This window comes from Triticum urartu, chromosome 2A (assembly GCF_056163025.1).
Source record: "Triticum urartu cultivar PI428250 chromosome 2A, HENAU_Tu73, whole genome shotgun sequence".
NCBI lineage: Eukaryota > Viridiplantae > Streptophyta > Magnoliopsida > Poales > Poaceae > Triticum > Triticum urartu.
In genome coordinates, this window is record NC_141874.1 from 763,687,498 (window position 1) to 763,701,095 (window position 13,598).

General features: G+C 47.3%; 1 long non-coding RNA gene and 1 pseudogene across 2 annotated transcripts; one reads left to right on the forward strand and one right to left on the reverse strand.

The window, feature by feature from the left end:
* Positions 1–294: 294 nt before the first annotated feature.
* Positions 295–3,742, forward strand: LOC147988024 (uncharacterized). Of its 2 annotated transcripts, none has more exons than XR_015615347.1 (6): positions 295–519; positions 611–848; positions 1,164–1,306; positions 1,483–1,633; positions 1,726–1,920; positions 3,330–3,742. It is a non-coding gene; the product is annotated as an uncharacterized LOC147988024 (long non-coding RNA). The 2 variants fall into 2 exon arrangements; XR_015615346.1 differs by having other exon boundaries at positions 304–519; positions 1,743–1,920.
* Positions 3,743–4,965: 1,223 nt separating this feature from the next.
* LOC147988025 (receptor kinase-like protein Xa21) lies at positions 4,966–8,882 on the reverse strand (annotated as a pseudogene).
* Between the last annotated feature and the right edge of the window lie 4,716 nt (positions 8,883–13,598).

Consider the following 13,598-nt stretch of genomic DNA (forward strand, 5'->3'; position numbering starts at 1 on the left):
CCATCTCCGCCCACCGCATCAGGCCGGCATGGGGCCTTGCTGCTTGGGCGAGCTACGGCCGAAGGAGAAAACAGAAACAACCAGGATGCTCTTCCCTGGTGACGTGGAGTAATTGAGCTCGAGCTCAAATGAGCTCGTTATCCTGGACGTTCTATAGTGCATCTGGATCTGAGCCATTTGTTTATACGAGCGTTGGAGTGGCGCTAGGAAAATGCACGCTTTAGATAAATACGTACGCAGCAGGGACCAGCAGGGCTGGGTGGTGGGCCAGAGTTAACGTCCGGGTCGGCGTCCGTTCGTCCCAGTGGAGGTGGGACATGGATCAGAATCGCGCGTCCCCGCCTGTCCGTGGCCCTGGAAGTTAGCTTTTCCGTCCGGTGGGGACAGGCAGAAAAATTGATTGCAGGATCCAGAGTATTCTCAGCGGTGCTCATTTGGAAACATGGGGTCTTCAGCGGAGAGAGAAGGATCCGCCCGCCGGCGATCCACCATGGAGTTTCTGATGCAGCCAATTGGCAGGTACGTAGATCTTTGTTTCCTGGTGGTTTCGTCGCAAATCTTACCCGTATGGCTGCGGTGGCTGAAAGGATTTGGTTTTGGCTTGAATTAGATCCAGTGTCCTTGAGGAAGTAGGACAGAGCTTGGTGCCGGCCGCTGTGCCGCCTGGGCCGAGGGGAGGTGCTATGGTGGAAGAGTAGCAAGTGGTAGCAGCCAGGGGTGGTCGACAGCTCGGACGCTCAGATTTTCGCCGCCAATGAAGTGCTGGCGGGCAGGAGGGATAGATCGCCTCCAACGTTGGAGCTGTCAACTGGGATGATGAATCCCCGGGCGCCTGGTTGGACCAATAGGTTAGTGTTGAATTTGTGTTTCAGTCAGTATAGGAGGGATTTACATAATAGTTGGAATGAGTGGATAAATCCTGCCATTAGAACAACTAGTGATGTTGCTGTCAGGAAGCAGACCCTGTTTACTGAACCCAGTTCATATGAGAAAAAATGCTGATTGCTGATTTGAGGGAGTTAATATGTGAGTTTGGTACGTTTGCAGTGATTTTGTAGTGATATTCAAGGAATCATGCTTACTGCCCATGAGGCATTTCATATAAGAAAATGCTGGTTACTAAATTCCAGGCAGTTAATATGTGAAGTTTGCTGCGTTTGCAGGCTGGGGATTGGGGCTGCCACACGAAGCAGAACACCCTGCCCAAATCGCGTCAATGTGTTTGAGAAGGCTGTTCGGAGTTATGCCGACAACCTAGCTGAGAATGTGATCACACCAGTGCTTGGCACTACTTTCGACTCTTTAGGTGAGGCTTATGACTTCTATAATTTGTACTCATGGGAGAAAGGCTTCGTTATCCGATATGGGAATAGCCAGCTGAATGTGGAGAGGACGAATGCATGCAGGAAATAGTTTCAATTCAGTTAATCTCCTGAGTGGTGCAAATTTGTTAATTGACTGAATTTTGGGAACATCATGTAGGGGAAAGCAGACACTAATTAAATGCGGGGGTTCGTGTGTCTTGTCCACAAGCACGAGTTGGGTCGGCATTTTCGGTGAGCGAGGGCGGCAGAGGCGGAAAGGAAGCGAAGCAAGAGGCGGAGATGGAATTCTTAATGCAGCCAATTAGAAGGTAAGTTGATTTGCAAGGTCTATGGGAATCTGATTTTTTGCTCGCCGGGCGGAGTTTCTTGGTCTCACTTCTTTTGATTTTCTCAAGCTCAGATCTACCCTTATTGCAGAGGTTGGGGAAAATCTCGGCCCACTCGGAATGCCGGAGAATGGGACCGCGCGGACGGTTGTAGAGGTGACCGTGGAAGGGAGTGTGGTGCGGATGGCTTTGGGGAGGGACAGATCCCCACAAGTGTCTGAACTCTCCACGGGGAAGATGAATCCACATGCCCCTGGATGGAACAAGAGGTAAGCTGGATGCTATTTAATTCATTCCACCGTAGGACATAGGAGGGGAATTCAGTATGACAGGCACTCAGGCAGGTGGGATGATTTAGCATGGTAATGGATGTGCAAAAAGAGTTTAGGTATGGCCAGGTAGTTGGTGTTGAAAAACCATCATGTGGAATGGAAAGGAAATTGGTGTAGGTTGTAGTATGGTGAAGCACATGCCAGTTCCTGGGCTGAAAAAATTGTACAGATGTTGATGTAGGCGAGTTATGGCATTCCTGTAGGCCAGAGCCACAAAATTTTAGTTGCATTGCTAAGGCATGTTTTGATTGATCGTATTTGCTGTCAAATTTAGTATGTTCGGCCGTAATGAAGCAAAAAAATAAAATACGGCTATTGAAGATTGAGGATTGGCTGGAGCTGCTGCACCTAGTAGAGCCCCGTGTCCGTCGTGCGTCAGTGCTTTCGAGAAGGCGGTGCGCGGTTATGCTGAGAACCCCAGTGCTGCCATACCTTTGAGTATGATTCTCTTTGAATAATCATAGGTTTGGTCTAATTGAGGAGTTCCCAGATTACGCTCGTTGTAGCTACGAGTTGCAGATTGTCATCATGCTGACAGAGTATGGACGGCTTTGTTTGGCCGAAGTCGAAGGACTCAATCTCCATCTGTGGTCACTGATGGCGAGTATCGATGGGCTCGTAACATGGACACATGAAAGGGTCATAGATCTCGAGAAGTTTGTTGCGCCGGAAGTGGTGGCGACATGTACCTATGGAGTGGAGGCAATTGATTTTGCTGAAGATGCTTGGGTTATCTTCATTTATGTGCACCCTAGCGTCTATATGATCCATCTCAATGTGTTTAAGTTCTGTTTCTCTATCCCTTAGACGGCAACGTCTCTCAGATCGACCTTATTTGACTTTTCTCTTGGAGCTGTGAAACACTTCCCTCTGGATCTGCACAGTTCATATTTCATTGTGTTAATGTGCTGCCGTGATGCAATTCATCGTGTCAGACATTTTATATCCTTTTGATGTATGGTTGCATTTCAGAAAATACAGTGACCAGAAGGTTTCTATCCTTCAAACACTGAAGTCATGCTCCCATTTATTTGGGTTCAATAAATCGTAACTTTTCTAATCATCTTGAAACAAAAGTATAATTGGCGATGTTTCCCCTGTTGCATACAAAGTTTACCACCACACAGCTTGGTAGTACAGTGTTCACCTCTGGCAGCCTGTGGTTCTATGGTCAGCTGCAAGTCATTTTATAGTGAGATGTGCAAAGAAATGCGATAACATGTTTAACTTGTAGAAACTGTTCGCCTAGTGTTGTTTGAACTTGCAGATACTGTTTCCGCTGAATTTTTTGCCTAACGGGTAGCTAAAATTGGCTCTGCTAATGAAGTTTACCACCGCCTATGCAGGTACCTAGGCCATGTTCTTCGTCGTCGTGAAGCACAACTTGCTCATGCAGGGTGCTCAACCTCTCGCCATGCCCGGTGATGCTGTAAATGCTAGGCGCTCAGTGCGGCTGAAACAAACTTGTACTGCCAAATGTCAGCATCAACTTGCAAAATGCGACGAAATAATCATGCGCTGTTATCTTTAGTGATTTCTACAGATGTTATCCGACTGTGAGTTGCTTGGTATAATACTATAATGTACGTCATCATGTGAGATCTTGTTGATGAGAAAAGCCTGTTCAATTTCGATGGATGTTTGTTTATGCATTGTGCTTTCTAGATATGTATTATGTACTCTGCCATTGTGATGGCAAGGCAGTACTGATTTTCAAATTTTGTGCTGCTGATTAAAATCCTATGAGGATGTTACACTATGCTCTGCTATTCGAGGGTTCGAAAATGTGATGGTTTTTTTCTCCAGAAATTTAAAACTATGATTCAAGCTTTCAGCTGGATTTAGAGTTTTGGGTCCATCCTGAGGAGTGCTAGCATTTCAACTTCAGGAATATATCTGCACCTGCATCAGGAACTGAGGACCCACGGAGAACTAAGCGAGCTGCTTCCGGTAAGTATCAGTAGATTTCAGGAAGAAAATGTAAAAGGGGTCAAAAGTTTTGATCAAAAAAAGCATATAAAAAGTCAATTTTTTTTATTTAACATTACCTCTTTGTTGACGCACTTGTAGAAACGAGATACAGGTCTGGCATGTGTGGGCCGGCCGCAGTCTGGGCATGGCACCAGCGGCAGGATTTCCTCAGGTGCTGATGACGGAATCAGTCGAGCTGTTGCAGACGGGCGGGGATCGCTATTTAATGGGGCGCCATTACAGGCGCGAACTGGAACAGAATCCATGTACGCGGTACAGGACGTGGGGCCCGACCTGAGCCATCCACACAACCCCTACGCCGTCTATGCACGGTTACTGCCATGTGTGGGCCAGGATTAGAAAAAAGATTTCTTTACGTTGCTCATACGGAGAAGTATACACACGGGCGCGTGGATCTCGGTGACTGCGGAGGGGTGGGATATCGGTCGCACCTGAGCTCGAGCGCAGATAGACACTTTCGCTCTTCCCTCCCCTTTTACCCTCTCAACCCCCTGCGAATCATCATATCCCTTAGGACAAGCTGTGACCGGCAGCCGACAGAGCTACAACCAGCTTAAAATAATGCTACATCTAGCAGAGGTGGATTAGGAGCACTCGGCGACGCGCACCTACGAAATCTCGGCCGAACGCCTGCTGTCTCGTGATTCGAGCCAAATAGGTGGAAACAATTACAATGTGCGAATACGGCACCGGCTGACGAAACAGTGTCTACATGTTCTGGGACATTTATGATATCTCCACGCGGCATCCATGGTACAGAACATTTATGCAGTGGTAATTAAATGAACGACCTCCACTTACCTAGCGAGACTTCTCATAGCTCGCAACCACACCATTGCCAGATCTGAAGAACTGCCCACCGCTAGGCTGCTCGTAATGTTTGTATTCCAATCAAGATTTCCTTAGAAGAAGAGCATTCTTGATAGTTAATAATCTAGCGAATCTGCCCAACTGGCCAAATCTTTAGCCACCGTTCTACTGTGGCGGAAAGAGGTGACCAACTCAGCAGATCGGGGTGTACATCGTGCAGACGCCATGGATTCCAGGTAAGCTGAATTTGATTTCGATCTGTCTGATGAACTACGTGGGATTTGCTACTTCTCAGTTTGTTGTTTACCAAGTTGCTACGGGTAAATTTCAGCTCGATCCAAGTTCTGTCCGCAGACAAGTGCGCTGCCGGTATAGATAGATACGGTTGCTGGATACAAATCATGAGCGATGGGAACCAGACCGGCAGCGTGTGGGCGATTGATAGATACGGTTGAAAATGCCTCTTTTGCTCAGGCCTGCAGTGCTGAAAATGCTTCTTTGATTGCGGTAGCAGTAGCATAGACGTCCTGCATCGCTGGGCGATCTTTAGGCATCTCTGCGGTGCATAGCAGTCCAAGCTTAGTGAGAGCGGTGATGCAGCCCATTACTCCTGCAGCAATTTGATGATTTTCCTGGTCTGAGGAACTGCCTGCTTCTTCTTCATCCCGGTTCCCATAATAGGGGATGATCATTCTAGGATCTAGAATCTCCCCAATCTTTTCAGGAAATGAATCTTTCACAAATTTGTAGAGGCTCAGGCCATCTTTAAACATCTCATCAGTTGGACGCTTCCCTGTGAGCATCTCTAAGATGATGACTCCATAGCTGTAAACATCACCCTCCGTCGAGATTTTGCTCCCAAATCCATATTCTGCAGTATATATAATTATTCAAACAATTAATTAACACAAAAGGATTGGAGCAGAAGAATCGGAAAATTTTCTTGGAAAAATAAAGTAATCTATACTACTTGCAGATGAGACATTTTTAAAAAATACAACATTTTGTATTGAAAAATTGTTACCTGGTGCAATGTATCCAACCGATCCTCTTGGCCCCACTAAGCTTGTAGAACCATCAATCCCGGAAGAAGAAGAAGAATAACCATGTAGAAACTTGGCCAACCCAAAGTCACCAACACGTGCGCCCATGACATCATCCAGAAGGATATTGCTAGGCTTCAGATCACAGTGCACCATAGGAGGCACGCAATGGTTATGGAGGTAATCCAAAGCAGCAGCTATGTCCACTGCTATTAGTATTCTTGAACCCAAGCACAATGGATTTTTCAGGTGACGCTCGTGGAGTGTTGGATAGAACCATCTATCCAGGTCGCCATTTACCATAAATTGAAGAACAAGAGCTTTGAACTCCTTTCCTGCTGGGTCACTTGTCGAGCATACGCTGATCACCCTTACAAGATTACGATGACGGGTGTTTCTCAGTGCCTCACATTCAGCACGGAAGCTCTTTATTGCTCCAAGTTGATCAAGTTTGAAAACTTTGATAGCAACTGTATGATGTTCTTCAGACTCAATAATACCTTTGTATACGGACCCATATTTTCCTGAACCAACCAAGTTTGAAAAACAAAAAACCATTTGTTGCTTTCACTAAATCAGCATATGTGAACTTCTTTAACTCCTTGACAGATGGATGTGCTGCTTGTTTGGCTTTCTTTGTCTTCTTAAAAATAGCAACTGCAAAGCATGATAACAGAACCAAAGAAAGAGCAGTAATTGCTGCTATCTTCAGAATCTTGGAGGTGTGCATATTTTGTTTGGATATGACTCCATTGCAAAGTGGCAACTCAAGCAATGGGGTGTTCGCACATAACTTGTCATTCCCTTGTATGAATACCTCACTTCCATTATGAAACATTCGACCTGGTGGTACTGGTCCCTCGAGGTTGTTGAACGACAAATTGAGAAGCTTAATGGAACTAAAGGACTCAAAGAAGTCAGGGATTTCACCGGACAAGTTGTTTTGAGATAGATCCATCACAATGATGCCTCTCAAATTCCTGAAAGATTGAGGGATTCTCCCATGAAAATTGTTCCCCTCCATGTGCAGCGACTCCAAGTGGACGCACTCACCCAGAGTGGAGGGTATTTCTCCAAGCAGATGGTTATTGGAAATATTCAATGGGCCGAGATTGACCAAGTTGCCAATCTCCATGGGTATTTGTCCCGAGAGTTTGTTATGAGATAAGTCCAAACATTTTGACAGGGTGAAAAGAGTAAATAGCTCCTCTGGGATGCTATCATCAAAGTTGTTACAAGAGAGGTTCAATGCTTCCAAATTTTTGCAGTTCCCCAGATTTACTGGGATTGGGCCATTCAAATTATTTTCCTGTAAATATAGCTCAATCAGTTGGCTTAGATTGCTGATTGATAGCGGAATTTGTCCAGAAAGTTTGTTCTGGGATAATCTTAGGACAAACAAGTTTGGAAGATTTCCAAGTGATTCAGGGATACCCCCAGTAAGCAAAAAAAATTCTATGTAAAGACTTTGGATGTTTGTGAGTTACCCTATCTCTCCTGGTATGGTACCTGATATTTTATTTGCTGTTAATGATAATACCTCTAAGCTCTTTGAAAAGTATGCAATGAAACTCGGCAAATCTCCTTGAAGGATGTTTTCATCCAAGGATAATTCCACCAGCTGGGTGCAATTTGTCAGCGAGGATAAGAAAGACCAATCTCCTGCTTCAAGACAATTCTCACTTAGATCTAGGCTGGTTAAGTTAAGAAGAGTCCCGAGAGAAGGCACAATACCATGGAATGCATTGGTATCGAGATCAATCCTATGAAGATTCGTTGTGTTGGCTAGTGAGGTGGGGATTTTGCTGTGGAATTTGTTCACTCCCATAATCAAGTTTGGATGCGTGGAAGGGTATATCCAATGTTATATGGAATTTCCCCTTCCAGAATATTCACACCCATGCTAAGGTATGTGAGTGTTGATATGTTGTAAATAGAGGCAGGGACACTCCGTGACAAGAAGTTATAACTGAGATCTAGTACTTGAAGGTTTGGAAGCTTACCAATACTCACTGGGATGCTACCTTGAAAATTATTCTGTGAAAGTAAGAGCCAGCGAAGGGAAGAAAAGTTCCCTAGAGTAGAAGGTATTGCCCCTGCAAGATTATTTGATGCCAAGACAATATGTTGCAAGGGTGAGTCATCAAAATTCGGGAAAACAGCAGGTATGGACCCAATAAAGTTGTTTAGTCCCAGGGACAAGATTTTGAGTGATTTGCTGTTGAATAGTGCAGATGGAACCTCTCCATCTAGCTGATTTTTGGTTAAGACCAAAAATTGAAGTGATGAACTATTAGCTAGGAGAGACGGAATAGATCCAGTCAGGCTATTGTTGGTGAGATAAACGGATTGGAGAGAAGAGCTGCTTCCAAGTGAAAGAGGAATATTTCCTGTCAGAGTATTTCCAGCGAGACTCAGAACTGAAAGGTTGCGGAGTGTCCCCAACCCTTCTGGGATGCGCCCAGTGAGCTTGTTGTTATCCAAGTTCAGCTCCTGCATATTTGAACACTGGGTTAGGTTTGGTGGGATCTCACCATTGATGAAGTTGCTCCCAAGATCAATGACTCGAAGTTGAGAACACGAGGATATATTGCTTGGGATCATGCCACTAAGATTTTTTGAGCTAAGGTTAAGATACCGCAGCCCATTCAGTTGGCCAAGTTCAGCCGGAATTAGACCCTGAAGCTGATTGTATGGGAGGTGGATTCTTGTGAGGAGAGTGAGATTTGCAATGCAAGGAGGTAATTGGCCATCTAAGTGGAGCGACTCGAGGTCCAGTGCAATAACACGAGACTTGCTACAAGTAACACCGGACCAATTGCAGAATTGGAGGGAAACATTCTTCCATGAGGCTAGGAGTCCAGCAGAAGTGCTGAGATGGAGTTTAAGGCAACTGAGGGCTTGGTAGTCGGTGCTAGAATCTCCCTGGAGAGTTGTGGCAACTAATGAACATGCAGGGAATGTCAGAAGAGAGGATAGGACAAGGATTATCAGAGGCAGTGACTGTGAGGAACCGATGGTTCCCACAGGAGATATATGCTTTCTATCACACATACTTATGCCCTACAGCTCTAGTCGACGATGCATTGAGATATGGTTTCTGTACTGCATTTATAGAAGGTTGATGGCTGCTACCGCTATCATATCAGTTAATTTGAAGTCATGCGGAGACTTTGACTCGGTGTTATGCTCGTAGTCTATGCCGTCCTTTGCAAGGCACGGCCAAGTGGATGTGTCATCTCTTGGCGCAAGTACTCCTCCACAAATTTCCAGCCAAAGTTGAATTCACACTTAAGCTTTAATAGATAGATGGGTGCCGGAGCTAGCATTGCAATTCATACTACAGTGCTAACTAACACGGTTTGTCACTCGCAAAGGCGATTCATCAGAGAGAATGTTACCTAGCGTTTGCCATTTGATCCAGTTGCTAGCCATCTTCATTCTGTACCATTTCAGTCGGCGGTACACCCTTGGAGAGTAAACAGATGGGGCCTGATAACGGTAAGTATTCATGTGTAGTTTTGACCTCGTAGTATAGCTTTCTAAACTAACTCGGAGTAAGGTAGCGCTCTATATAGTAACAGTACATATACTACATACATATTATTATTATCTCTGTTCTCTTGTGGATTTTTATTCGTTCATAGCCTGATCTTTTCCAAATCGTGTGTGGTGCAACATCACGTCGAACATCGATCGAACGGATTACACTTGCAGAAAGTAAATAGCTTAAGTAAAATATTAAGCACTCCATTTATATTGGTTGAAGACTTGATCGTTGAAAAACGGCAGCTTCTTGTATGGCCCTTGTCTATGGTGGATGTCGGTATGAAGAGTGTGCCGCTGGGGTCCAAAATCGTAACCTGAAGAGAAGTTAAATGCTTTCGATAGTATTAAAAAAAGAGTCGGGTCCATGGATTTTTAGTATGTGACTAATCTAAATTAATTATTTAGAGTTTTTTATATATAAATGTTAATGCAGGTTACGTGGATGCAAGTTTGATCAAGGGAGGTGTGCACCCATTTTTCTGATTCTGTAGGTGCATACATTATTTGATGGTGATCATCTTTGCATGGGTGAATTGCTAAGTATTTACGTGCTAGCTGGTGCATGCATGCATTAAAAATTGGTGTAAAGTTATATACCATGCACACGCACATAGGGTGTGGTAGAAAGATTGTGCGTATACGTCCGTTCGGCCGGCACGTATACATATACTTAACCGACTGCCTGCGCTGACCGACCACACGTACGTACTTGTTTCAATACGTCCACAGGACTGGAGGTCAGGCCCAGCTACAGCCGCTAGAGGTACGTAGTACGTTTCCTTTATTTCTCGTTCATGCGTGTGCGCAAAGAAGAATAGGTAAAGAGATAAACATCGACACAAGATAAGAAGATACAAACGAACTCCAGCTGGAAGATCGGGACGTCTTCCACCCATCACGCGGCCGCCAGAGGGTCGACCTCTCACCTATAAATAGAGGGCAGGAGCAGCACGGCTGGGGTTCACGCACGGCCAGAGGGAGAGGACCCGTCGTTCACAACATCCAACCATTCACCAAAGCACACACCGATCCATCGCAGAGAGGCTCTCGCACGGCCGGCGAGGCAACTTACGCAGCAGGCATTCGTCCTAGGCAGAAGACAACACACCCACGCAGCCGGAGGCCGCACACAGCAGATCTCACGCACCGGCGCCAGCGACATGGACATCAAGCTCACGTCCCCGAAGGATGAGATTTTGATCTAATACATCTAGTTTCTTCTTTCTCCTTCACATCCAGCACGCACGCGCTACGCGGACGGTACGTGCCGGTCACCGGAGAGGACACTCGTGTGATCCCGTCGCCGCTGCCGGAGATGAGTACACTGGAACAGAAAACTGCACCGACATCCCCGGAGTTTGTCTACGCCAAGCCTTTCATTTTCAGGTGTCATGTTCTTGGCCGGAGATGACTCGGGAGCAGCCGGAGCTCGCCAACGACGCAGCCCAACCGCCAGCCCCGGTGCTCTATCATGGCGGTCTACATGTCCCCGGCGAACAGGTCATGGTGTGCAGGTTACCGGTGCACAGCTCCATGCCATTCCGATCACGGTGCACATGTTTGGTGTCTTCCTTCCCGGAGGAGACGGCGAGACGGAACCGGAGCTCACAGCGATGCAGCCCAAGACCGTTCCCTCCTTCGAGAGGCGCACCCATTGCGGCGAACAAGTCATTGGCAAACATGTCGTCGATGCACAGGTCCATGGCGTTCCGATCGCGGTGCACATGTTTGGTGTCTTGCTTCCCAGAGGAGACGGCGTGACAGAATCGGTGCTCGTGACAACGTAGCCCGAGACAGGTCCATGACGAACACAGGTCATCGGCGTACAGGTCCAGGACGTCGCCGGCGTACATGTCACACTTTCACGCAGCACCAGCCCAAGGCGACGCGGCCTCTACGACGCCACCTTCCACGGCCCCGTGAGGCGGCACCTTTGCCTTGGCGAACCGCCAAATACTTGGCGTCTAGCCAAGACTAGGCGTCAACCACCTCGGCCATGCCAATGTGAGCGCGCGTCAGTTTTTACATTGACGCCGACCTCTCCAAACTATTACTCCCGCAAGGCGTAGCCCTTTGAAAACCCCAATGATGTAACCGGTCGTCGAGAAGTCTAAGCCGAGCGCGACCCATACTACCCCAACACCAACTACTCCAACGCCGCCAAGACCGACGAGGCACGACGGCGAGGGCGGGCGCGACCACTAAGGGAGTCCTGGACTAAAGGGTCCTCGGGCATCCGGCCTGTTATCCGTGAGCCGGACTGGTGGGTTGTGAAGACATGAAGGCCGAAGACTCTACCCGTGTCCGGATTGGACTCTCCTTAGCGTGGAAGGCAAGTTTGGGATCAACTATGAAGATTTCTCCTTATGTAACCGACTCTATGTAACCCTAGATCCCTCCGGTGTCTATATAAATTAGAGGGCGTAGTCCGGATGACATATATTCATTACCATAGTCATACAAGCTAGACTTCTAGGGTTTAGTCATTACGATATCGTGGTAGATCAAACCTTCTAATACTCATATTCATCAAGATCAGTCAAGCAGGAAGTAGGGTATTACCTCCATAGAGAGCGCCCGAACCTGGGTAAACATCGTGTCCCCTGTCTCCTGTTACCATCGATCCTAGACACACAGTTCGGGACCCCCTACCCGAGATCCGCCGGTTTTGACACCGACATTGGTGCTTTCATTGAGAGTTCCACTGTGACGTCGGCGAAAGGTTCGATGGCTCGCCTTGTCCTTAAAGACAACATCACCTCCGGAGGAGTCCTGGCCCCAGGCCAAACCCTCCGGCTAGGCGGCTTTACTATGATCGCCCGTTCGGCCGTTGAGCCAACGATGACCTCTCGGGCCATCGAAAATCCCCTTCGCATCAACTCCGAACACTCCGAGCAGATGGATCCGGCAAAGTTTTCGTCCTTGAACGAACTCCTAGATCGCATCGCCGCTTTGGGAATCGCCATAGATTACGATCGGATCGGGCTTAAAACCGATCAAGGAGAAATCAAAACTCCATCGGTCACCCACCATATAGCGGTAGTCGAGGAGCAGGACGACGAGTCTTCCTCTATATCAAAGACTGACTGTGTTCAGATCGCCGATCAAGAAGAGCCGGATACCTACCAACGAAAGGATGCGACCAGCCCTCCGAACATAGAATCGAATGGCAGTCCCAAACAATCAGAAGATATTCTGGAATCTGGACTGTTGAGTTCAGAAGGTCTTCAGACTCCGGATAATCGTTCAGGTCAGAGTTCGGATTTAATTCCACCCACCCACCAGGACATAGACGCCCTTATGAGCGTAAAATAGCAGTCTCAGGAAATGGTTCACCACTTCTGGGCCAGATTCCTCCTTGTCAAAAACAGGGTAAATTGCCACGACGAGGACGCGATATCAGCGTTCTGTAACAATTGCGCGGACGAAGGAATCCTCAACGCCATCAATCACGCCGCATACTGAAGTTCGCCGACTTAGCAACTATCGTACAGAAGTACAGCGCGATGGAAAGCGCCTGAAAAACTCAGGCAGCTTGCTGGGAACCGTCGCCCAACTAAACTCCTACAGACGAAGAGGGCGCGCCCCCGCGGCACGCCCAGTCCAACAGTCAAGAAACATAAACCCATTACGCGGCACGGCACCGTTCTGGAGGGATGGCTCGATGGCCCATGCAAAATACACACAACGCCAGATACCGTGGCAAACCACAGCCTTAGAGCTTGTTGGATACTCCGGCAGGTAGCCAAGAGCGGCGAGGACATCCTTATCAAGGACGCCTCAGAACAGCACCCTCCAGAAGACGACGACACAAGAGTATTGACGGTCTTCGAGACATTAGCTTCAAACAACAAACACAAAAGAGCACTTCGTGACCTCGCCGAAGTCTGCCAAATCGCTGCAATAAACCCTTGGAACGACATGGCTATAACATTCAATGCCGGTGACGAGCCAAAGTACAGGACAGTCCGAGTGCCAGCCGCATTAGTCCTCAGTCCCATCGTGGACGGATTTCGACTTACCAAGGTCCTCATGCATGGACGGTGGTAGCGGACTAAACCTCATTTACGAGGACACACTCCACAAAATGAAAATAGACAGGAGCCGCATCAAGCAAAGTAGCACAACCTTCCGAGGAACCATTCCCAGTCGAGAGGCACGATGCGTGGGAAAAATCACACTTGACGTGATATTCGGCACGCCAGAGAATTATCGGTCTGA